The sequence below is a fragment of the Ambystoma mexicanum genome, chromosome 5q, assembly GCF_040938575.1.
Source record: "Ambystoma mexicanum isolate Mex_15411 chromosome 5q, UKY_AmexF1_1, whole genome shotgun sequence".
NCBI lineage: Eukaryota > Metazoa > Chordata > Amphibia > Caudata > Ambystomatidae > Ambystoma > Ambystoma mexicanum.
This window is the reverse complement of record NC_090933.1, coordinates 322,822,297-322,848,700: the sequence shown is the minus strand read 5'-3', so window position 1 is coordinate 322,848,700 and position 26,404 is coordinate 322,822,297.

The following is a 26,404-nucleotide window of genomic DNA, read 5'->3' as shown; positions in this document are numbered from 1 at the left end:
TCCAAAAACACCCAAGAGTCATCTTCTGGACTACAGCACACTGAAGAAATCAAATACTAGAGTTTTTTGTAGCACCACTTGGAGTACAAAATACGCTGCAACTCCTCCTGACCATCCCACATCACTCCAGGAGACTTCTGTGTAACCACACCAGGAGCTACGGGTTTAACCAAAGAAACATGAAAAACATGGTGTATCCTCATATGAGAGGGAAGACAAAAGTGAAAAGCAGACTCACAAATACATTTCACAATTGTATAGGGTCAACAAATCGAGGCAAACATTTACGCAAACCAAACGGCTTGATGTGTTGAGTGGACAACCACACACAATCCCCCACTAAATATCTGGGACTTTCCAGTCTCTTCCGGTCAGCTTCACTCGGTCTAAATTTTGGTGTGCATTCTCTCTTATGCCCAGAAGCTCCTGAGTACTTTCCATAACCGCAGGAATCTTATAAACCTGACCCTCCTCTGTCAGCATCTTACAATAATGTCCATACAAGATGAAATGTGGAGACATTCCTAATGAATCCTGCTTGGCATTGCTGTAACACATTTCTGCCAGCCACAAGGACCGGACACAGGAAGACTTGCCATCTGCCAGAAAACACCTTAAATATTGCTCCATTGTCCGATTAACCCTCTCGGTCTACCCATCCATCTCAGGATGGTAAATGGTGGATAAGGCACAGGAGAGTCTAAGAAACTTACAGAAGGCACACCGAAACCGGGATGCAAACGGAGATCCCGATCAGATACTATGGATCTCAGTAGCCTATGCAATCTAACCACAATTCTGCCAATGTTCCAGCACTCGGAATACCTTCACAGGGAATGAAATAGGCTTGCTTACTCAAGTAATCTACTACGACCAGAATGGTATCAAAATTCCAATCCTTGGCAAGTTCAATAACAAAATCCATAGATGTACATGGCCACGGTTCCTCGGGCATGGGTAGAGGTTGCAACAACCCTGCCTTACTCGGAGGGATCGCACACAAGTTTCACAGCTTGCTACATAATGCTGTACATCAGAAGGTAATCCCTCCCACCTGAAATACTGCTGTACCATGTCCCAAGATTTCCTAACCCCGGCATGGCCTGCCATTGGGGGCTTGTGGCACCAAAACAAAGCCTTCCTTCTCAACATCTGAGTGGGGAGAAACAACTTCCCCTCCTTCTAGGCTAATCCTTCACTAATGCATTTTGTTCTATTTCCCTTCAGCCATCCCTGCCACTCCTTTCTTAGGAAACCCTTGCACACTTCACACAGCATGTCCTTAGTCATCACCCCCACAATCTTCTCCACAGGTATAATACTCACCTCCTGACAATTCCTACCCATGTTCTCCTGTGAGGACAGTGTGTCGGGTAAATAAAGATGAGCAATGGGGTTCCTCTTTTTTTTTATATAAGGAGGCTATTGTGGATCAGGAAAGTAGTACAGTCAATTAGGATTTCACAACTAGCTACCCTGCTTTCACACACACAGGTTGTTACTGGCCACCAGACATGGAACTGTAATACTGGAGTAAATTATTTATACAGTCAGATGCCAGGTCAAGTTCAGTAAATACATATTTTAATTGATATACAAATGTAATATTGAGCAAAATCATATAAAAACAAGCCACACAACTAAATTATTGTATGTAGACGAAAGGTGTAATATAGGACATTAGCAAGAAAGGCATAGAGAAAACAAAAAGATGTTTTAGTTTTCAATTACTTTTGTGAAGTTAATAACAAAAGTGAGATATGTTTCATATCTATCTACATATATTGGTCTTCTCTACAGGGCGTCAGGCCTTCCCATTACTCCTACTCGGACGATACATGACAACAAAGTCAAATTCTTCAAAGATCTGTGACCACCGTAACTGCAGGGAACACAAGGTTCTTGCTGATCTCAAATATTGCACATTATTGTGATCTGTAAGAACTACCACAGGATGCTGAGCCCCCATCAAATAATGTCATCATTTCTGAAAAGCTGCTCTGATGGCTAGGAGCTCCTTATCCATAGTAGCATAGTTCTGTTCACAACCTGTCAATTTGCGTGAAAAATAAGCCAAAGCATGCATAATGTCCTCCTCATCAGTCTGTGACAAGATTTCCCAAATGGACATGTTGGAGGCAATCGTCTCTACTTGAAACGGTTTCTCTGAATCTGGACGATGCAAGATAGGTGCTTTTGTGAAGGCTACCTTTAACCTTTCAAATTCTTCCTCTGCCTCCTTATCCCAATTGAACTTGCTAGCCTTCCTTAAGAGCTGTGTAATAGATGTAATTTTGGCTGAAACATTTTTAATGAATTGACAGTAAAAGTTAGCAAACCCCAGAAATGAATGAATGTCATTCACACACTGTGGAGATGGCCATTTGGTTACTGCCTGAATCTTCCTGTCATCCATGACAACCCCAGATGGAGTTAAAATAAATCCTAGGAATTCCACCCTGGTAGTATGGAACTCACAATTCTCCAATTTAGCAAACAAGTGACTTTCCTGTAACCTTGTCAACACTGCCTTTACATGGTGCACGTGCTGATCAACAGACTCTGAGAAAATCAAAATTATGTCAATATAGACAATTGCAAATAGATCCAAATACTCACGCAACACCGCCTGCATAAAATGCTAAAAGGCTGCAGGAGCATTACATGGTGCAAAAGGCATAACCAAATACTAAAACAGACCAAATTGTGTACGAAAGGAGGTCTTCCATTCATCACCCTCTTTTACTCTGATAAGATGAAACACCCCCCTCAAGTCCAGTTTTGTGTACATATTAGCTGTCTTCACCTGATCTAATAGAACAGACATTAATGGTAGTGGGAACCTGTTCTTGATTTTCACCTTATTTAGTGTGCTATAGTCTATACAGTTTCGTAAGGTTCCCTCCTTCCTAGGCACAAAAACAATGGAGAAGAAATAGGCGACTTGGCATGGTGAATAAAACCACATTTAATCCTGTAGATGTTGAGTCTCAGTGCGTAAACATGACTACATGGCAGCCTAGCATTAGCCTATAGATCAATCACACTGTCAATGGCCGATGGGGCAGTAACTGTGAAGCACATCCCTTATCAAACACTCCTGATACTCCACCAGCAAAGTGGTGGAGACCACTTCTATATTGGACTGGTGACCTACCCCTTCAACCATAGAATTTGTGCGACCCCCCAATCCCAGTTATATGGGATCCGCACCACTCAGTCTCAAATGTCAATTTCCTCTCTTTCCAATCAATGTTTGGGTTATGTGTCACTATCCACAGCATCCCAAAAATAACCCCACATTTAGGAACTGCAATACGGTCAAAGGTCATAGGGCCTCATTACGGCCCAGGCGGTAAGTTACCGCCTGGGCCGTGACTTTACCACCATGGCGTAAACTACGTTTACGCCATGGTGGTTGGCGGACTTACCGCCCCATTACGACCTTGGCGGGGCGGTAAGTCCCCAATCCCCATTTACCCTTCCCCATTCCCATTTTTGCCCCATAGGGCATAATGGGAGTGGGGAAGGCGTTAATTACGCCACCGTAAATTACGGTGGCGTAATTAACTCCATGGTCCCTTAGCGCCATGGATTTTAACACCTGCTAAAAGCAGGTGTTAAATCCGCCATGGCGCTAAGGGACCTCGTACTCAGGCGGTAAGGGTCGGCGCTGTTAACGCCATCGTAAAACCCTTACCGCCTGAGTCGTAATGAGGCCCATAGACTACTCATGTCCCACACCACACCTCATCAACATCTCCTGGGTCTGTGTGGTTAATGGTACCAGATGTCAAACATGACCCATCTATTGCCTGTACTGGCTCACGTTCCTCCTTCAGCAGAGTGGGTATTCCTAGCTTGGTTGCTAATGAGATATCAAGGAAATTCCCTGTAGCCCCAGAATCCACCATTGCCGAAATAGTCTCCTTAGTATTGGAAAAAATCAAAGTCACCAGTAGATATAAGTGTGGTGCTTTGAGCTGCATTGTATTAGCCACTGCTGATGGGAACTCCCTGGTCCTAAGGCTTGGTGTAGTCGTTCCCCTACCTACGGAGCCCCCTCTTTTCTCGCCTCCATCTTTCTCCTTTCCAAATTTTGTGCTGGGGTATTAGGACAGTTCCTGATATTATGCCCTGCTGTCCCACAATAAAGACACTGATTGTTAGCTTGCCTCTTCTCCTTCTCTTCTGACGACAATGGTCCCTTTACACTGCCAATCTGCAAGGGATACCCTGATCCCCTCCTGAGCATCCCACCACCTCTTTGCTTCTGTCCAACCATACAAATGGTGCCCCCTCAGTTCTCCTTTTTCTCCCCTACGCTCACTCAATCTATGATCTAACCTCAGGTCTAAATAAATCAGGGTGCCACATGAGTCCGGTTGAGGTTGAACAATTGCATACTTCATTTCCTCTATCAAACCCTTATAGAACAAAACTGCTTGTTTTGTTTCAGGCCAAGCTGTCTCTACCACTAGCCGATAATACACAGACTAAGTACGAGATCTACATGCCTTTTCATGAGCAGACATGAGCAAGCAGCAACAAACAAAGAGCGTGCCCTGAGAACTCAAAGTTCACACCCTGAGGGTTCCTGGAAAATTTCTTCTGCTTCCCACACAGCTTTCACTGATTAGAAATCATGGCATGGAAGTAGTGTTCCTCACACACACACCACGACTCCTCCTCTACACCTTCCACTCTGCTGCTCACCCCTCTTCAACGCCTGTATCCAGGTCTTCTAGTACACCGTCCTGCTCTCCTCCGGCCTGTGCCTGCAAATGCCAAAATCACCAGCAAGCAACGCGGCCGGGGAGGAGTTTATATAGACCTCGTGTGCATGCGCGCACTCAAACCCCATGTCGTCATGGGAACTCAAGTCTTCTGTATCCCTTAGTCTGAAAATAGACTTCCCGGGCTCTGCCAAGCCCCACTTTCCTCACAATTACCCTGTAATGTGTTGCACATGCAAAATGAAATGTGTTTTCATTTCTGCACATTTTGAAGTGCATCACATTTTGTGAATTCAGGATGCAATTTATAATGTACAGAAACACCAGTGTAGACATTTTCTAAACGTCTTTTGGCACAAGTGATGAGGTTAACTCACGTATCTCATCGCTTGCACCAAACAGTGCAGCTCAGTCCACAAAGACTGCCTGGATGTGTGCACCACAGTTGACACATTCAGATGGTGTTTCCCACACACTTTCGCCTTTTTCGTACAGAAGGGTGATTTCTATATATTTCAATATGCAGCCCAAAAAACTCAAATTGCACTTTGAAATACAAAGAAAACGAGGGCATTCCCCTGGGGGGTGCGCAAAGCATGACAGGGTCATTTTTGACCCTGTTGTGCATTATACTGTAAGCGTGATAGCAGCGTTTTAAATCACTGCCATCACGCTTACATTGATGTCCCCCAAGCAGGTATAGAAAAACAATTCTTTGTTCACATTTATCAGTAACTGTGCCTCAAAAACCTGCTAACAATACACATATGGGTGAAGGGATCCTGTCGTACATTTGTCTCAGGAGCACACTCCCAACACTAATGCATATAAGGCGGCTGGAACGTGTGTCATTTCTGCTGCCACACAGTCTCCAAGAAATGTGTAGGTCAACTTTGAGAATAAGGTAAACTGCACATTTCTAAAACCAACATGAATGAGATAAGCCCACCCGCTGAACTTTTCTTATTTGTGTGTTTGAGTTTGACACCCTCAGATGACCTTTGTGAATAGGGCACATCATTTTTTGGTGCGAGTGAAGGGGACATTTTTTGTTCATCTCATAATTTTTGTTAACAACACTTTTGGGACGCACACTGATCAAATGTGCATGCATAAGTTGGCAGACATGAAGCAGGGGCAGCCATGTGGGCAGGACAAAGAATGATATGCAAATAGATATTTCCCATCTGTGAAAGGTACGTGAGATGGCTGAGAACCCTCAAAGTGGTTAATAACCATTGAACAGGTTATCGTGCCGTGTTCTTTGGAGAGAGGGGCACCTGCTACCTTTTTTGTATGTATGAAGCAAAGAAGATTATAGTTTATGGACTGGCAGCAGTCGTTCTCAATCCATAGACAGTCAATGCGAGTTGGGCAGTGAGTATGTCAGTCCGCGATTTTACAGCCACGTTAGGTGTGTGCATAAACCATTGGTAGTAATGGTAATTCAGTCTAGTGGAATTACCACCGAAAAGCAACTCTGGGCAGTTATTCCTCCAAATTTCAACAGAATTATTGTTACGGCCTGAAAATTTGAGGACTTACCAAACGGTAATTCATTCGAGGGTATTAGCGACGACCATAAAAACATAATGGTGCAAATGGGAAGTTCAACGTTGGCCACCTTTAAAAATGCAATCCATCCTGAATCACCCATTACCTCTTACCACCTGATGGCAGAACGTCTGGTAACAACGTCTCGGGATACAATGGAAGGGAAAAATGACAGAAATGTGGCTCTGAAAGGAAAAATTCAGAAAGGGCGAGCTGCAGGTCCTTGCTGACGAGGTTGTGTGCCATGCAGAGGACTTCTTCAAGAACAACGAAAGCAAAACCTCAGGCTAGAGGAAACATGCTACATGGTCTGACTTAATGGGTACGGTGGTGGTGGTTGGCACGGTACCCCATGACAACAAGGACTGCCGGAAGATGTGTAATTACCTCAAGGCCAGGCTCTGACTGTGTCGAGGGTGCCAAATTAAATGCTATCTCGTTAGGCCACTATTGCCTCCTACAAACTGTATTGCTTGAGGCATTGATTGGGACCTATATATGCAGGGCAGTGGTTTGACTTTATGTCTTCCAAAGGGGGGTCGAGGGGTTAAATGACAAAAGGTGTTTTACTTGGCACAGAGAGGCGGTCTCTCCATGGATTTATCATGTGTATTTGGTATGACGTTCATTCATCACCCGTTTTGTTGCGCTGCACTTTTTGCAAAAAATGTTTTGCCGGAAAAAAAAAATCTAAATGTATGGGGAGATATAAGGGGTATGGCGGATGAGTGTATAGGCAACAAATAATAGAGGAGGGGGGACCACCCCAAATAAAAAAAAAAATGTAATGATTTGTTTCGGCAAGACATTTTCGTCAAAAAGTGCTGCAAAAATGAAAACGGGCAATGAAGGAACATAGAACCGTGTATGTATCCCTAGGCATGAGTCCACTGTGTAGCCCCATTACCATTGTGAACATGGTAATGAGTGACCATGCAGCCCTTCAATTAAGTTTACACTTGCCCATTAATCTCCATAGTTTCACTTCTCATACAGCCATGGTATCCTTGGCTAGAGGTGGCCTAACAATAAAATGGAATACAACAGCTTGTCAGACTTTTTCAAAACTGTGAGGAAGGCAATAAGTATTGGAACATGAATGGGCCGACCTATTTTTAGGCCCAAGAAGAAGTCTATCCTGCTGGGCTATTCAAAAACATATGACGTCATTAAGGATAGAAATGTATAATAATGACAATCAGAACATCTTAGAAAAACTCAAAGATAGCAATAGCGCAGATTTCTGTGCTCTTACAAATAACAAGGTGGCCGGTTCTAGAGCGGACATGTCTTGTCCTATATCAGACCAACTACGGAAAGACTTATTTACACAAATACGCTAAACCATCTAGGGGCATACAATTGGATCATAAGTTTGCATGGCCGATAGTTCCTATAGTCTGTCCATGGGACGCATACATCATATGGGGTATTACAAAAGCAAAGGCGTAGAGAGTGCCAGGCCCTGATTGCCTTGCCCCTATTGTTATATAGAGAGACAGTGATATTCAGGTGGGCTCCCTACAAGCCTTCTGTAAATACTTTTTTAACACACTTTATCTACCCTTGAGATGGCTTGAGTCAATCATTCTCCCAATTTACAAAAAGGGAGAGTATAATGATCCAAATAATTACAGACCAATCACTCTTTTGGATGTGTCAAGTAAAATATTTGCATTCTTCATACTGAGGGACCTGAATAGCTAGTTGACATATCTAGGTGTGATTGTGTGCCTCCAGGTAGGATTCAGACCCTGCATGGGCACTGCTCTAAATACAACTATCATGGCACACTTACAAGCAGCTGTAAAAAGGTGCCATGAGCACTGCATACATGGCATTTTTAGATATGAGCAATGTCTTTGACAGGGTAAATACAGAGTTACTGTGGAGCAACTTGCTGCCCAGGGGTGTACCACCGAAAATGGTGCAACTGCTTGCAGTTTTGCACAATGATACTTACATGAAGGTTAGGTTGACAAGGGAGGGCACGGTGACAGGATCAGTCAAGACCTTTGTCGGCCGAAAGTAGGGCTGTTTCCTGGCCCCTGTCCTGATTAGTGCACACATTGCGGACATCGCAGGACTTTGGTCATCTGGCACTACCTATTAAGTCAGGCAGGATCGTCTGAAGCTTGACTGGATGGCTTTTGCCGCTCACCTGATATTTTTACGATAAGACAGCTATCGGACTGCAGAAGAAACTTAACATATTTTTCCATCATGCCGCAGAAAACAATCGCCTTGTGAAAGGTGACAAGTCAAACATAGTCATTTTTAAGACCTGAGGACTATGTACTGGAAGGTGGGAAATCAAAGGCTGAACAGAGTACTTTTTCTTCAAATACCTACGTTAAAATTTAACCAACAGTGAATAGATAGCTGAGTGGCTAACTGAGAGCAAAATCCAGCCTTTGATATCTCAGCAAAAAAGATTATATAATTGTGCAGTAGCACCTTTGCGTGTTTCTATGCAGAATTGGATTACCACAATAAATGATCTCAGACCCGAAGAACCAGACAGACTCAAAGAATATCAGCTCAATAAAGTAGGTACACCTGTCAAAGAAAAGATTGTAGCTCACACACTCTCAGTTATATTTCGATTACACAAAAGGCGTTATACCTTGATGTACATCAACTATGATGTCACCCTACATAGCAAATAATAAAACCTATCGGCAGAGGGATTGGTTAAGGGAACATGTCTAATTATAGCTTATGTAGGTATTAGTAACATGATTAGCTGCCCCTCATCTGGTAGACACGCCTTGAACTTCCCTCTAACTACATACAATACTGATAATAGAAGAATAAAACCAGTAGATTGGCCTCTGCAACAATGGATGTTCACCATTGCATAGGCCCTCATGATTGGTTGGCATTCTCTCCCAACATTGGACACTCCGTTTGTTATCAGCACATAAACTAATAGAAACACTGGTGTGGGGAACATTGTCAGACAACTTCCAACTTGCCCAATTAGCCTGCCATCTCTCATCAGGTAGGCCTCCAGTCAAGGCTTCTTCTTTGTAGTGATCTTGTGGGATGTTGTTTTCTCAGGAACTTTAAAGGGAATTAAGGTACATTGCAATCTTCATCGGGGGTTATGAATTGGCCTTGTTTTCTAGTATTGTACCACGTGTGAGGAGACCATGATTTTGTCCATGTTGTCTTCTGATTTAGTGATATTTGATTCAATTTAGCATGGGTGTCATTACTCTCTTTGGACTCTGGAGACCTGGTTGCTCCATCTTGCATATGCTTTTTCACATTATATAATACTTGGAATTCGGAAATGTTCATTCAGTTACTTTATCTAAGCAAAATATGTCCTACGTACATTGCTTACCTTTGTTGACTCCCTTTGTTCCTTGCAGTTGCTTCTTGCCATGTCATGCTTGATCCTTGGCAAACAGTTATCCTTTGTTCATACATTAATTCATGTTCCAGCATCTATCAGCTCTGCAAACTCTCTCCGAGCTTTTCGCTTACTATATTCACAGCCGACGTCCATCTTTTAAACATGGCCGCTTTACCCATGTTATATTTTCTACTGCAGCAATCTTCTATGTGGCTCATCTACCTTACCTTTCTATGTATATACATTTGCTACATGTCTGCTTAATCATCTTCTTTGTATATATGGTTTCTTCAAACTCGGATATATGTTTACTTTGCTTCTTCAGTTACATCTTCATTCCTTAAGTATTCTGATATTGTTTTGGCATGTCACCATATCTTCTCTTCGTGATGTCACTTTACACTAGTCAGATTTTATTTATATGTCTTCTAGCCTTATTAATGTCTGCAGACTTCCTTCTACTGCTTCAGTTCTTGGTTACATTCGATACGGTTGTCCGAGTGCATAACGTTTCTAATACCTTTGATGTGGTATTGGAATAATACCTTGTGTCACGCACAGTGTCCTCTTGTTCTTCCAATATGACAGAGGTGAGGGGGTGGAGTCCGATTACATGTACAGCTGTTCTCTGCATAATCAACTGTGCAAGTATTCGCTCCTTCCTTTAATATGATTCTTCTTGGCCAAAGATGAAACAACAATCCTTTATGGTCTGGACATGACATTGCTAAAGTTGGGCCTGCATTTAAATACCTTACAGGGCATCATTTGTAAGGAAACCCTGGGTTTGGGCAAATCGGACCCAAACGTGTTCATCAGACATGAGTTGACATTGATTTTGCTGCAATACAGGTTTTTTTTGGAGACAACTGTCTTGTTATGCGAAAATAATAAACCCTCCAGAAAATTCTCTGTACCTGGATTTGGGAGAAATTTTAAGAACCAAGTCCCTGCTCTCCGCGAATTTGTTTAAGGTGAAGATGACCAAGCTTTTAAATGATATCCATTAATCAGAGGAAGAACGTGTTTCGAGACCGGCTAAAACAAAGTCTAAATTATTCATCCTGGACTGGTCCGAATGAATTGAAGGTCTGAATTCTTTCCATACTTACAAAGAATATGCAAAATTCCCAAGGAGAGGTGATACCCTCCAAAGTACAAATATCTCGTCCCCTGTAATAAGGTACACAGTTTTTATCTATGCTTTTGCTGAAACCAGCTGCTTACCTTTGGGCAACTGGAAGAAAGTTGGATTGGATCAGACCTTGAATTGTACAGGATTTGTGTGCCATTCTGCCCGCAAATCCCCATTAGGTAAACAGGGATTTGCATGCAGAGTGGCACACAAATATGTTTTTTTTTTCCGCAAATAATCCATGAATCAGGGGCTAAGTGTGTGCTTAATTTAGAAACACTTCAGCACTTGGTCGTAAAATGTCCAAAACTAACTTAGATTAGAACACGTCACTTTAAATGTGTAGCACCAGAGGGCAGTATCTGGCTGGGTGAAATGTTTTGGTCAAGAGTAAAGTGGGGTGATAGTGTTGTGTTAATCCTGACATGTACAGATATTTCTCGGAAGTGTTTTAAGATCATTGATTAAGGACTGAAAACTGAAGTAGCATATCTGTGTTCTAAATTGACTCCTTTTGAGTTGTATTGACTTTTTCAAGCAGTTGTAACATTAATCTGTAAGTTGGTATACATTTTAATGTTTTTATATATGAAAGGTATAATTTTGTGAACCAAAACCCAATTAAAAAAAATGTAAAAAAACAAGGCCAGGTTCTGCAGCCTGTTGTCCATCCACTAATGGGAGACAGTGCCAAAGAAAAAACGGCAATGTGGAGCCACTCAAAATAATCATGTCATGGAAGGAGAAGGCAAGCAGCATCATCCACATGAAAAGCAACAAGGGCATAGGATGAGCTGAAGTGGGAGCAATCATTCAACCTGAGGTGTGTGTGTATGAATGGGGCACCTCCAATGACAATGCATAACCTGACTCCCTAGCCCAAGCATGTTGCTGCTTCCGTAATCATATGGGCACAATGTCTAAGCCAACGGCCTACCAAATGGCAATGTGACCAATGTCACAAAACAACATGCATGTGCATTCACGCATGGGACATAATGTACACATGACTGTGAAAATAGAAATGTTCCTTGATATATGGGCATATCAGTACAGAGCACGCTCATGTGCCAACAGAGGCCTGCTCTGTCCATATTCATCCCTGCAAAACCCAAAAGCCAAACAACCCACATAGGAAACACCGACACCGATGACTGGCCTGACACATGTAAATGTCATGTGATCAAGCCATCTGCCAATGAGGGCCTACAAAGATGGCGGGGAATGTTCTCATATCACCTCAACCTAGACCAACCTTGCAGGGGCAGAATATGTAACCGACAATCTAACCCGCTTATGTCCACTCATGGCCCTACTGAGCAGTCCACAAATTAGACATCACACTTAACATAATGTCATATGAAAAATAAAGCCTCACATTTTGCAAGTTGAGTGTTCCTCAGCAGCAATATGCTGAAACAGTATGCTACACATCCTCCATTACATATCCCCATGTGCTTCGATCACCATCCATCATAGTGCATGGATGTCTTGTAATGCAATGACAAGTCTGATTGATGAATAACTGGATATCATTCATCAACCAACAGGCACACAGCCCACCCAGGGAGACAAAGCTGGCCTGAGTACCCCAGGGGGCCCTTTCACAAGAACAAAGATTGCTGCCTCCATTCCTGCACCCCGGAGCCATGACACATGCAGGAAGACACCAGGGAAATAAAACCCTACCACAAGCAGCAGCAGCATAACAGCTGCACAAAGCCACCATCACACCAGGTGTGGCTACGGACCTCATCAACATTGATGCTGATACCCCTGCTGACCCACCACTTGCTGCCATTACAGCCGAGACAGCTTTTGAAACTTCACCTCTTCCTGCTACCAAGTACCAAGGCCACCAGCCCACCACTGCGGAGACACATGATGTCCCCCAGAGGCTTAAGGAGCTAACAGACGCAATCCCTGCAGGTGCAGAAACCAGGCAGAGCCCTCTGATCCTCACTCTACAACACATTCGAGGCCAGTGGTCTGACTCTGCCATCCCTGGCAACCCCACAGGGGTACTCTGTATGGAATGTGGCACGCCCACAGGTAGAGCAAGATCCCATGCTCAAAGGGCACGGAAATGGGACTATACACGATGTTCCCGACGAACAAGGTAGTTAATTCCCTTAACTCATTGCACCCCATAAATCAAAGACCAGGATCAAACTCTGTGAGTGTCACTGGGATAAATGTAGAAAAATATTGAATCATTTTATGAAATAAGGTAATTGAAAGCTCATATAAAATAACACTGAAGTGGACGCAGCACAAACAACACAGACATTTTATTGAAAATACAACCATCAATAAAATCTACGTAATGTATCATGACAATATGCCTAATAAGTGCAGTATAATCCCTATTCAAAGCAATGCGCAAAGTGATCATTTGAAGAAAAAAATAAAATAAACGCTCATTACCAATGTTCCATTGGCATGTACCTCTATATATATGGGTACACATTTTCCTCCTGGATAAATCTAACACGGTCATCTCAGTCATTATTTTCAAGGAAATGCCACCTCAGTGCGAGGTATTATTAACAAAAACATGTTTTTTTTGTTGCAAACATCTGTGACTAGGAGTGTATCAACAACAACGAATCAAAGGGATCATTTGTCAAACAGTCAATTGTAGCAATGGTCTACTAGCCGAGATATTTATTTTAAGAAAAAGCTCTGTTGCCTCAGCTCAATTTAGTGACGGAATAATATTATTGAGCATGCATTGTTGCTAAAGTTTTTAATGATGGAATGTGCTGCTTTTGTAAAAGTAAAAGTGGTTTCCGGGGGCATCCTTTTCAAGAGAAGCACAGTGTATCCGTTAACATGCGTGTTTCATCCTTATTCTTCAGGCCAAGGGAAATACATAGCAAATAATAAAACCTATCGGCAGAGGGATTGGTTAAGGGAACATGTCTAATTATAGCTTATCTAGGTGTTAGCAACATGATTAGCTGCCCCTCATCTGGTAGACACGCCTTGAACTTCCCTCTAACTACATACAATACTGATAATAGAAGAATAAAACCAGTAGATTGGCCTCTGCAACAATGGATGTTCACCATTGCATAGGCCCTCATGATTGGTTGGCATTCTCTCCCAACATTGGACACTCCGTTTGTTATCAGCACATAAACAAATATAAACACTGGTGTGGGGAACAATGTCAGACAACTTCCAACTTGCCCAATTAGCCTGCCATCTCTCATCAGGTAGGCCTCCAGTCAAGGCTTCTTTTTTGTAGTTGATCTTGTGGGATGTTGTTTTCTCAGGAACTTTAAAGGGAATTAAGGTACATTGCAATCTTCATCGGGGGTTATGAATTGGCCTTGTTTTCTAGTCTTGTACCACGTGTGAGGAGACCATGATTTGGTCCATGTTGTCTTCTGATTTAGTGATATTCGATTCAATTTAGCATGGGTGTCATTACTTTCATTGGACTCTGGAGACCTGGTTGCTCCATCTTGCATATGCTTTTTCACATTATATAATACTTGGAATTTGCAAATGTTCACTCAGTTACTTTATCTAAGCAAAATATGTCCTACGTACATTGCTTACCTTTGTTGACTCCCTTTGTACCTTGCAGTTGCTTCTTGCCATGTCATGCTTGATCCTTGGCAAACAGTTATCCTTTGTTCATACATTAATTCATGTTCCAGCATCTATCAGCTCTGCAACCTCTCTCCGAGCTTTTCGCTTACTATATTCACAGCCGACGTCCATCTTTTAAACATGGCCGCTTTACCCATGTTATATTTTCGGTTTGCCCGATGAAGCCCTTCTGCAGCGCTGAAGCTCTGAATTTGCCTCGACTAGAGAAGCCTTGCAGAGGACGACATCTCCCCTTGAGTTTTGGGACCAATCGACCACATGATGAACTTGACTGGTGTTAGGCAGAATTATATGAAGTACCCTTTGGGAACACCACACACAATTAAGACTACAAGTGACAGTACAAATTCACCTTTGGTACAAGCCCCTACTACACAGTAAAAGTGGTAGCGATGGCTGAGCAGCCAGACCTATCTCAAGAGCAAGTGAGCAGTTTCAATTGTTACACAAAGGACAGCAATTACTATGATTCAAACAAACACTGACTCAAGGTTTCTGAGTAAAAGAATATACATTTATTTACACATCAGTTGTATAACATCTCACTAAAGTAAAGCAGTTTAAAAATCACACACTTAATACACCACTCCCAATAGGTTCCAGACAAGTTAAGCTCTCAAATGAAGTGAGAGCAAAATGGCACTCCAGAAATTTAAAAGGGAGAGAAAGACAAAGTTAGGCAGAAAATGGGCAGCACCAACAGGTAAGTGTAAGCAGGGCAATTTAGAAAGAGGAACTACAGTAATGGAATCAATTCCAAAAGGCTTAGGGCCAAAGTCTTTTGCTCAAGATCACACAGTTCAGGGTAGTTCGCGGTTAAGTCTTTGCCAAGAGTTCTGGGCGAAGTTGGTCGGTAGGCAAGTTAGTTTCAAGAGTAGAGAAAGACAAGCCCTCGGATTGGAGAAAGATTTCACACACTTTCACCATGGCTGGACGAAACGAACAACTGGATTTGAACAGTACCTTTAAGTGGAGAAGAAGCTGTAGCTGAGGCGGACGTTCCTGGCAGTTCCTGCAGGCTCACGGTTCCTGAAGCGACTGATGGACTGACATGAAGTAGGAAGACTGGAGGGTCCTGGAATGCCCAGGGAAGAAACCAGCAGCAGAGCAAAGCAACAAATAAAAGGTGCGCTCCTTAAAACCCAAGTAGGGTCTGACCTTCCTGGCTATCCGCCCCACTGTAGCTCTGTACAGTGAATTTGACCAGAGGAGGGTGCCCTGGCTTGTAGTTTGGGGAAAATGGTTGGTCCCACCAGCTCAGGGAAGAAGATTCCTGGAGGATCTTCTCTGTCGTTGGAGTTTGAAGATTTGGACCTGCATCAGGGGATGAAAAGGGAGTAAATAATGCTCCAAGAGAAACAGACAAAAAGGGATAAGTATTAACCCTTTCCAGTACTCTATGTAAGATAGGGTGTACTGGGTCTGTGGTTTTACAGAAGCTAATAAAGTTAATGGCAACTTTATATGTTCTGGGAGACAGTAGTCAGTCGCAGAAAATGGAGTCTGAGTTGGGAAGTTGAAAAGACAACCTTGTATCACTGCACTGAAGGTGCGGTGTAACACACAGTAAAAAGATGATGCCTGCGGACTAGGTGAGGCTCCACAGTCTATGAACACAAAAATGTTAAACACACACAACAAAACACATGTAAGGTGAAAAAAATAAATCCTCAAAATCCAGCAAAGCTTCTGAGGGACTCATTAGGTAAGGGAAATTAGCCATTCTGGAGAATTCTCCCTAACAACTGGAAATCCTCTCTCTGCTGTGCTTCCACTGCTGCTGCAGGAACTGAGTGCCAGGGAACAGGAACACCAGAATTGAGTGCATCATTTTTAAGCCGGTCCCGAGCTCCAGGAAGATCGTCCGGACTCCCTCGTAGCAGGGCTGACCAGCGTGAGTCACCTCAATAGAGTGCTGGACCCCAGAAGCTAGGAAAGTCCACAAGGTGTCCAAGAACCTCAGTGATGCTATGTGCAAGAAGCTGAAACCATTAAGTGTTGCTGATCTGAACTTTGCCCATTGCTGCCGCCAACCTTAGAATCGTAGTGCAGGAGTCCTCAGACGTCCTCCCCCTTGTCCCCATGACTGCGGCCCAGGAACACAGGATCTGCAGCTACTACAATAGGAACCAAAGCCTCCTTGAACAATTTCTTCAGACCTAAGGTACTGTGAACTAAAGGGTACTTACCTGTTGTTGTGTTGCTTGCTTTATCTCAGTTGAGACTTGCATTGGCTGCTATTGGCAGAGTTGCTTGCAACGTTGCCCATCGCAAGCCTCCCAGCTTGTGGCCCAACAGTGATTTCTTTTTCAACAAACTCTCTATTGACATTGTGCAAGATGTTTACCTACCTTGAAGAAGTACTTCAGCTGCCCTAGACTTTGCTCAAGTGATGTGGGATGTTTTAACCCACTCATCCCAGCCCTGCCACATCACTAGACATTGCTGGCAGCGGAAACATCATAATGGCCGCCGGAAAGCATGCTGCTGGCCAGAAATCACCAGAAAGTGCGCAGTGCGCAGTGACAACATGGAAAATAGGCTGCCATCCACTTTTGTCTATATTAGTGAGCACAGGAGATCACTGCCAAAAACCACCATTGATCTACCCATCAAGTAGCCTGAAACCACTTGGAAAAAGCAATGCAAAATCAGTGCAAAGGAATACAGTTCAAAAATCAGTTTTTATTTGCTGTCAAATTTGCTAAAATCATTGCTCACAAAACCACCAAAAAGATCCAACCTTCTTGTTGGGTGTTCCATATTACTCTACTGCAAGAATCCACATCAGTACAATATCAGCAAGAATCATATGCTATCAAGCAAAATCCACTTTAAAGATGCTTGCTGGAAGACAGCTGTCAATAATGGGTGCAATACCATTACTCACCTCTACCAGAAAGCCGGCGTTTTAAAACAGTCACTTTTTTAAGGTTAAACAATTGAACTCAAACTATGCCAAAGAAGAGAATTCCATCAAAATGCCAGATAGAGTGCTACACAGTGATTTCGCGTTGAAAAAGACTTGATTAAAGACATGTTGCTTACTTTAAGTTATAAATGTATTTTTCCTTAAGGAACTAGGTTGCAATTGATTAGGAAGCAACCTGATGCAGTACAGACTTCAAGAGGCTTCCTTTTCATGAGAATCTTTCACACCTGGGGACTCCACATCAGAAGGCAGGATATCGCATGGACATGTTAATCGGAGGGAGGAGATTTTCCCTGCAGCCTGGAGGAAGGAACAATGGGGGCTTTGGGACTGAATAGAATATGCTGATTTGGGTGTGACTGGCACACAGCTGCCCTAGCAGGAAATAATACATGTGACATCTGACTCACCCAGCTCTGGGGGGAGGACCAGACTGAGATGTGAATTCAATTGAGAGCAAATGTATGTTTTATAAAATTGCTTATAACAAATTTTACCAAGCTGACAAAAATGTACAACTTTGTGATTCTTAATATGAAAAATGCACGCACAGTTTGAGACTAAGCTGAAATCCTTATGATGTTCTGAGACTAAACCCCTGGATCTATTAATAGTGTAGGCACAGTGTTTGTGCTAGAAACATGAAAACTTACAGTCATATGCTCAGAGAGGGTGTGTATGTCTGTGTACAATTTGGTGTAGAGCCGATATTGGAAAACCTACCAAAAACGAAAATAAGTTGTCATTTATGAACCCAAGTTCATAGAAACAAGTGACTTGAACCGAACTGTACCTTAAGCAATCTGCCATACAATTTAGGTAATTTTAACAAGTTGTGTATATTGTAAATATGTGTTTTATGAAAAGGAGGATATGCTGTGCGGACACAAAGGGGAGTGTTCTTTCCTTAAACCATAAACATGACACCTGATGACACAGAATGACTCACCACTCCTTTCTCAGGTCAGGTCACAGGGAATCCTCTAACCTATCAAATCCTTAGTGGGTTGGGCACGTAGAGTCAGTCTCCACACCCACTTTGAAAACACATAAAAAGAGACTGCTGAGACCCAGATAGGAACTTCTCTTTCCAATCTTCAACCGATGTCTTGCGCAGCGCTCTGCAAGAAGACTCCAGACAAAGACTCCAGACTCCAGAGACTCCAGAGACTCCACAGACTCCAGATTCCAGATAGATCCAGAGACCAGATTCTAGAACCATGCTCTAGAACCTCAAGCAGGGGCCTAACCTAAAAGCGGAACTCTTCTCAGCAGGCCTCAGAATCTAGCAACCTAACCAAACTATCAACAGCCTGGCCGTGCTGTTTGATTCTAGCCACGAACCCTGTGCTAGAACCAAGATCCAGAGAGAGCAGTTCTGTAACCCAGAACTGTCAGATCCAGACCGAGGGACCGAGCAGACCAGAGGCCATGCTGTGAGCAGAATTCCGTGCCTGAGACCTGTCCGGAGGCGAGTGCACTCCAAACCACTTGACCAGATCTTTGACGAGGCGCATTCCATTCCAAAAGTAGGAGTGAGTATCTAGTCTAGAACTGTACAGAACCAATCTCTTAGTCTAAAGTAATCTTATCCCATGCATTTCAACCTATTCAGAACTGCATTTAGAATTTTGCATCCATCCTGTGATTTCAAATCTGTAAAAGCGCCATCTGTCATTCTGAAATCTTGATTTTATTTCTGAAAATCTACCTTCACAAAAACTAAGGTCTAACTGTCATTTTAAAGCTAAGATCCTCAGCTTCCCAACAAACCCAAAACGACATTTTGAAATTCCTTATAGTTTTTCCGAAATCGCGATTTACGCACGCGGAAAAAGTGCAGCGAATTGCAATTTAGCTCAATTTCTCCACATGTTAAAAATAGGTGTCTCTTGCTTTCCACTTCTGAAATTCGTTTTCAAGCTGATAATCATTCATGAATCATTGCTAGTGTTGACCTGAACCAATCTCAAGTAATTCTCACTAGTGTGAATATCCTTTAGTGAATTAAAATTATTTTAGCCAATTTTCACTTTCACTGCAAGCACATTCAAAAGTGGTTCTGCCTGTTTAAAATCATACCTGTTTCTCTAAGCTTGCTGGGGGAACTGGAATTGAACTGCATTATTGATTGTATTCTTGAAACCTGTGTACCCTCCTTCCCATCTCTTCATACTGCATAGTGGGGGGGGTGAGTAGTCACAGGGGAAAAAGTGATTATATTATCTTCTGATTGAATTAATTCATATCAAGTTTATTTCTGTGCTGCATTCTTTGCCATCTTGCATTTCCTTGAACCATAAAAGTATTCTCTTCTACCTCATCCTTCCTCTTCCAACTCCTTTCAGATTAAAGAGATTGTGCTATTGTAATATTACCCATTGTTGATCCCTGTTATATTCATAAGTGTGCTATCAAATATTATGTTATCCATAAAAGTGATATATGTATATATTGTTTAATACTTTAAATCAGTCTTTTAATTTGCAAAACAAACCTACTTCTTGGCTCAGTGAGGTTATGGGGATTCAAAGAGAGGGTTGTTATATAAGGGTTCATCATCCAGATTTAAGAACGTTGACATAAAAAAATATCATTAAGAGCTTCCATTGGGCATCCCAGACTAGGCATTGACTTAGATGGAGTGCTGCATTGAAGTCCCTTACAGTGACATTGGCTGTCCTGGCTCCCTGAAAGACTCTTCTTACCCTCTGACATTGTGTTTAACTATCGCTCCAAAAAGTCATACATACTTTACTTAAAGGGTTAATCTACTTTGCAGTGGGGGAGTCAAAAGTGCTCACCTGTTTGAGAAAGTTGTTAACCATTGTTTCCTTCCCTAACTTTTTCCTTTTTGCCCCAATTTCATTATTACCATTTAAGTGTGGAAAGTGCTATATTAATGTTCACCTGTCCTAACTATTAAAGTCACCTCAGGGTGTAGGAGAATCTGTGTACCATCCCAAAAGGGAACCTACTTACTTTATTGAACTGAAGGAGTGTGTTTTGAAGTGCATTTTTATTGTTGCCAATTGCTCCCTTCTAAAGAAGGCTTATTAAAAAAAAAACGGAGTGTTAAATTAATAAATAAATATTTTATCAAGAAACCTTGAGTATAAGTGTCATTTGAATACTTTACGCCACAGCTTATGCCAGACAATATAGTTGATACCTTTTACAAAACAGTTACAAAGGATTTAAACAACTACAAAGATGCTAAAATGGCAAACAGATTCAAATTGAAATACCATTATGACAATTTAACAAGGATGCAAAGAAAAGCACTTTTTCAACTCAAAAAAGACCACCATCTGGTGATTAAAGTAGCTGACAAAGGAGGAAAAATAGTATTAATGGACAGAGTAGATTATGTAGAGATGGCAATGACTCATTTGAATACACCTAATTGCTATGTCAAACTCAAAAAGAATCCCAAAATGGAGATACTAACAGTACTGAAAGAAGCAATATCGTTGTGGCACAGACAAGGATTAATCACCGATGATGAGAAAACATTTTTGGAAATAAAACAACCTATATTACCAACAGAATATTTTTTACCCAAAATACACAAAGAGTACACAAGGATTCCAGAAGGAAGACCCATTCTAAGTGGAATAGGTTGGGCAACCATGAACCTGGCACAGTATATTGACAACATCTTAAGACCCCTGGCGACCAAAACTAAATCCTATTTGAGGGATACAACTGAGACAATCAATAAATTAGCAACGATAGAATGGCAGCAAGGCTATCGTTTGGCTACCTGGGACGTACGTTCCCTATACACATCAATCAAACATGATATCGCCATAGAAACTATGGACTACATTTTTTCAAAGGAAACTGCATCCAATTATCAATCTGTAAGCATGTTGAAAGAAATGCTCTTATTGACATTACAAAACAATGTATTCATCTTCAATGGTCAATTTTACAAGCAGACACAAGCAGTGGCAATGGGGATTAAGTATGCCCCAGCCCTTGCCAATTTGACGATGGCAATGTTCGAAGACAGATACATTTATACAGATAAAGATTATGAAGCAAATGTAATACTATGGACACGGTACATAGATGATGTACTTATCATTTGGAAAGGGGAGGAGGGACACCTGGAAGACTTCAGAAGCAGAGCGAATAAGAACACAATGGGGATAGAATTCAAAGGAACTGCCAGCACTAACGAAATAAACTTTTAGATCTGAACATCTATGTAGAAGACAACCACCTCAAAACTAAAACCTTCAGAAAAAGCACTGAGGTAAATTCCACCTTATTCTCTACAAGTTGCCATGTTAATTCCGTGATTAAGAACATACCAAAAGGAGAATTCATCAGAGCCCGGAGGAACTGCTCTGAACAAAGAAGTTTTGAAGAAGAATGCAAACTATTAACAAGCAGATTTAAAACAAGAGGCTATGGGAACAAAACAATAGCACAAGCCAGAGATAAGGCTTCCCAAGTTGACAGGGAGAGCACCGTAAAGCCAACAAGATCCAAACATGATGAAAGACAAGAAATCAGTTTCATTACCAGTTACTGTGCAGACAATAAAGTATTGAGAAAGATATTAAGGAAAAATTGGCACTTGTTACAACTTGATGAAAATGTGAAAAAGTAAATAGGAGAAAACCCTACATTAATTTACAGACAAGCCAAAACTTTCAAAAATGTTTTAAGCCCTTCACTCCTTCCAGAAGAGAAAAAAGAAGTTCCGTCTCCAAGGCTCCCGCCACCACCAATAGTGTTTTGTAAATGTGGAACATGCACAATGTGCAAACATGCCCTTAATAACATAGTGACCTTCAAAGACAAACATGACACATCCCACAAGATAGTGGATAAAATCAACTGTAGAAGCAAGTTTGTGCTTTATGCAATTATCTGCCATTGTGAAGAAATTTACATAGGTAGTACCATTCGGGAACTCAGGACAAGAATAAGGGAACACATATCAAACATCGGAAGTCAAGATATCAACTTACCTCTAGCCCAACATTGGCAACGCAAACACCAATTAGTTGACAAAAAGGAATTGGAATTTATTGGACTTAAAAAAGTGACCCTGGGACCAAGAGGAGGAGACCTTGAAGCTAAACTGCGACAAGAAGAAGCAAAATGAATTTGTAAATTCCGTGCAGTGGAAAGAGGCTTGAACTCAGATTATGAGATGGCCTCATTTCTTTAAAGAAAATTGAAAGAACAATCTTTATAATCATATCAGCACTAAATGGTCAACAATTCTTGTATTCACCATTGCCATTTTCTAAAAATATTCTCCTAAAACAGGGTTTAAATTGTATAAGTATGTTTCATATACCAGGTCTTGAACTTTAACATTGACATCCATAGGTCATGCACGTTTCATAACTTTGCAACATGCTTAAAAACACACACTAGGTCAAAACCTTTAACATAAGAGTTTTGTGAACCAATGCAATATTAAACACCAGTCAATGGTGACATTTGCTTAAAACCTCTTATGAAAAGATGGGTAACATGTAAAAAAGCTCTCATAACGAATTTTTGAGACCTCGTTTTAATTCATATAAAGGTCAGTAATGAAACCCGCCCTGCACAAACCCCTCACAAACTTATGCCCATTGCAACATTTCTCAAATCGGCACCATGCCCCTATCCATTAAGAGAGCGTGATTCTCACACTAAATAACCATTGTTCTCCCAAAATATGGCCACGATATCAGAAACTAACAAAGGACCACTAGAGATGCTGAGGCATCCGTTTTTAAAGTTTGTATTTTCTCAGACACCTTACTAAATTTGTATTTACAAACAACACAAATTATACATTTGCATTATGACAATGTAGCGCATGGTAATGGTATTTACCTGCAATACGCTAGCAAATTGAGACTCGTTTCAAAAACTCATCACATTTGGGAATTCAACACCTAAAATACATCTAATACGCGAGCAAGTCTTCAATTACATTCGGAATGCCCTAATATCTGAAATTCGCTAAAAATTTGAAAAAAGGAATTGTACGAATCTGGTAAAAATAGTAGTAGGACTAAGCCATCTAGTTACTATGGTTACAATATCAATAGCAACCCGCCTTCAGAACAAACGGGGACTCTTTGAAACGGCACATGCTGACAAACAGGCGTGCTGAAGGGTCTTTCGCAGGGGGGCTCACTCATACAATGGAATGACACGTGGAATACACGTGGTGACATGATCGCTACTGTTCGAAATTTTAGACCGTGAAGCACAATTGTTAACACTAGGAAAATTAATAAATCCGGGCACTTGGAGTGTAAACAAAGTTTGAAAGACCATGGTGATAAAATGGGAACCTGGTCCCTTGCCTTTTTATTCAGCTTCAACCATTAACGGTTTAGCCATTTGGGACAACTCATAACGGCAAACTTAAAATCGCCCACAAATTCATGTGCACTTTAAACAATGTATAGCCCCATTGACCAAAGGTACTTTATTAACCGTAAGCGGGTAAGCTTACTAATGGGACACATGTTGTTTTTGTTTTAAGAATTTTTAACCCATGACTATCCAATCTAAGTATTAAACTTATGAATTGCAAACCGAACTGACTAGGTAAGAAGAAATAGAAACCCCAATTTTTCTGGTTTCAAATACGAATTTATATTATATATGTCTTGCAAAGTGGAATAAGATATCGTCAACTAACTAAATCTCTCATGTATGTTTTTCTCTTCTTTTCGTTTCGTTTTTATTACTTGATGCATTCTTTCTTTTGTCAACCACCTTTAACAATCCCACCCTACCCCCTCCCTCAATGGCCATCTTTTAACACATGTGCACAAAACTGTTTGGCCCTCATTACGACCCTGGCGGAATTCGGAAAACGATGGCGGAAATGCAATACCGCCATCGAATAGCGCTCGGTGCGACTATGACCCGTCACCGCAAAGTACGAAGCCACTAGCGACACCGTAGTGAACGCCAACGCCAACTGCACCAAGCACGCGCGCGCGCGCCATGCCAAACCGTAAACACCACCATGGCGCAAGGGTAGCGGACATGTACCCAACGCCATCAAGCATGGCGGAATGTACCATTCCGCCATGGTGAGAAGTACGGCATCGCGAATCAACCGTAAACGGCCCCACTGAGTGCCTGTACACCGCTCCCTGCCCACAAAGTACAACTCCCCGTAGGTGCAATGAAGCCACAATGCAACCAGTGAAATGTACAAGTCACCCATGCATGCCAACGAACAAAAAAACACAACAGGGGCCAATGGGAGCTGCAGGGCACAGATGGCACGAATACAGAAGCCATCCCAATGGACATGACCACAGTCCCCCACCAAGAAACGCACGCAAACACAGGCACCTGTGACCAGCAATATTCCGAAAATCACATCATTACACCAGTCCACCTGGCTGACCGGCATCTGTCACACAAAACCCAATCCCCCGCCCCTGAGCATGACAACATTCAAACAGTCATATTGGCAGCCCCCATCCCTGACCTCACGGGCTTCGTAGGCAAACGCGCCCAGTACAGTACCACGCAACTAAACTCCGAAGCTGGAACCCAATGCAGATCTCCTCACAATACATCGCTCCCCAAATAGGCATATGCCACATCACTTGCAAAGAAGAACGCTACACGGGCCAAATCAGAATAGAAATTTAATGCACAACAAAATCACCAAGCCCATACAGCCATCAGGCCATGAACTCCAAAACACATTTCACCATTGTGGGCTGCATCCGCAAGAAATGACCAGCCACTACTTGTGTGATGCCCTGTTCCATCCTGGTACACAGAGCCACATTCACGTACGAAAAGGCAACATGGAAGCGCACAGAACCGCAGGGCCGGCCCAATGGGGAGGCACTAGTCCAGCTGAAAGGCCGAAATGTTGCTCCGAGCCACCAGTACTGCGTAAGGGCATGTGGCCCATTGGCGATCGTCCCATAAGATCGTAATGCTGCTCCACTGATTAACACGAAGCAGCAGGTGTCGGGAGTAAAACCCATCTGCAGGAGTGGCATACAGATGGCAGTGGCAAAAGGGGAGGAGATACCTGTCAACCAAAAGAAAAGAAAAAGAACAGAATGGCCATCAGAACTACATTCCAACAACTCACTTCAATGATCACACTAAATCCACAGCCATATGCATGCTAGCCCACTCCAAAGGTCCATCACCACCCAAAAACCACTTGCGACTCATAACTATCTATATCGAGGTGTAAACACCATCACAAACGAGTGTACCTGTGCATGCGTCTGTCAAAACAGAATCCATCAGATGGGATTGGTAACGTGCATAGACACAAGTGTCTGAGGAAGCGTCGAGACAGGGAGGGCTCAACAAGGCCAGATAGACGATGGTCCCACTATGGCACCCCTGCATCACATAGCGTAGGGGAGGCGGATAGATCCCAAGAAGCCCTGTACATGGCAAACTCTGTATCAAATCACCTGCCCATGCATCCATTCATCATTCCCTCATCCCGGGATTAAAACGCCTGAATATTTACTCACATAACATTAGAAATATCCATTGAGTCTGTGCGTTATGCAGCCTGCAAAATCCACAGTGCCCCAGCCCGTAATTCCAGTGTAGTGAAGTAACATGTATTTGGGAACGTCCGGCCTCATCGCCCACGTCGCTATTGCGCATCCCATACTATTCATATCAATCATTGCATCCTCGCCATGGCCCCTGTCCCAAGGACATTGAACAATAGTACGTTATATTAGCAGTCAGACCTGTGGGCATTTCCTCGCCGCCAGCTGAAAACCGAAAGCGCCGCCCTTCGAATTCCTCATTTGCAACATCACGTCGAAGAGGCATCTGTGGCCGTTTGAAATCACTAATTAATCCATCGAGTGCGGCTGTGTGTGAAAATGGCAACTGCCTTCACCCACAAATGGGACGCCCCGCCCGTCGTTGCAACTCGGTACAGTGATGCATGAGGGCCCACCGTTACTCGAGTACTACGTTCCACTGACCCTTCACAAGTCTGTTCGCGACTGCACAGATAGTATGTGAAACAATGGGACCACAGCAGAATGAACATATCAACCAATGTTACA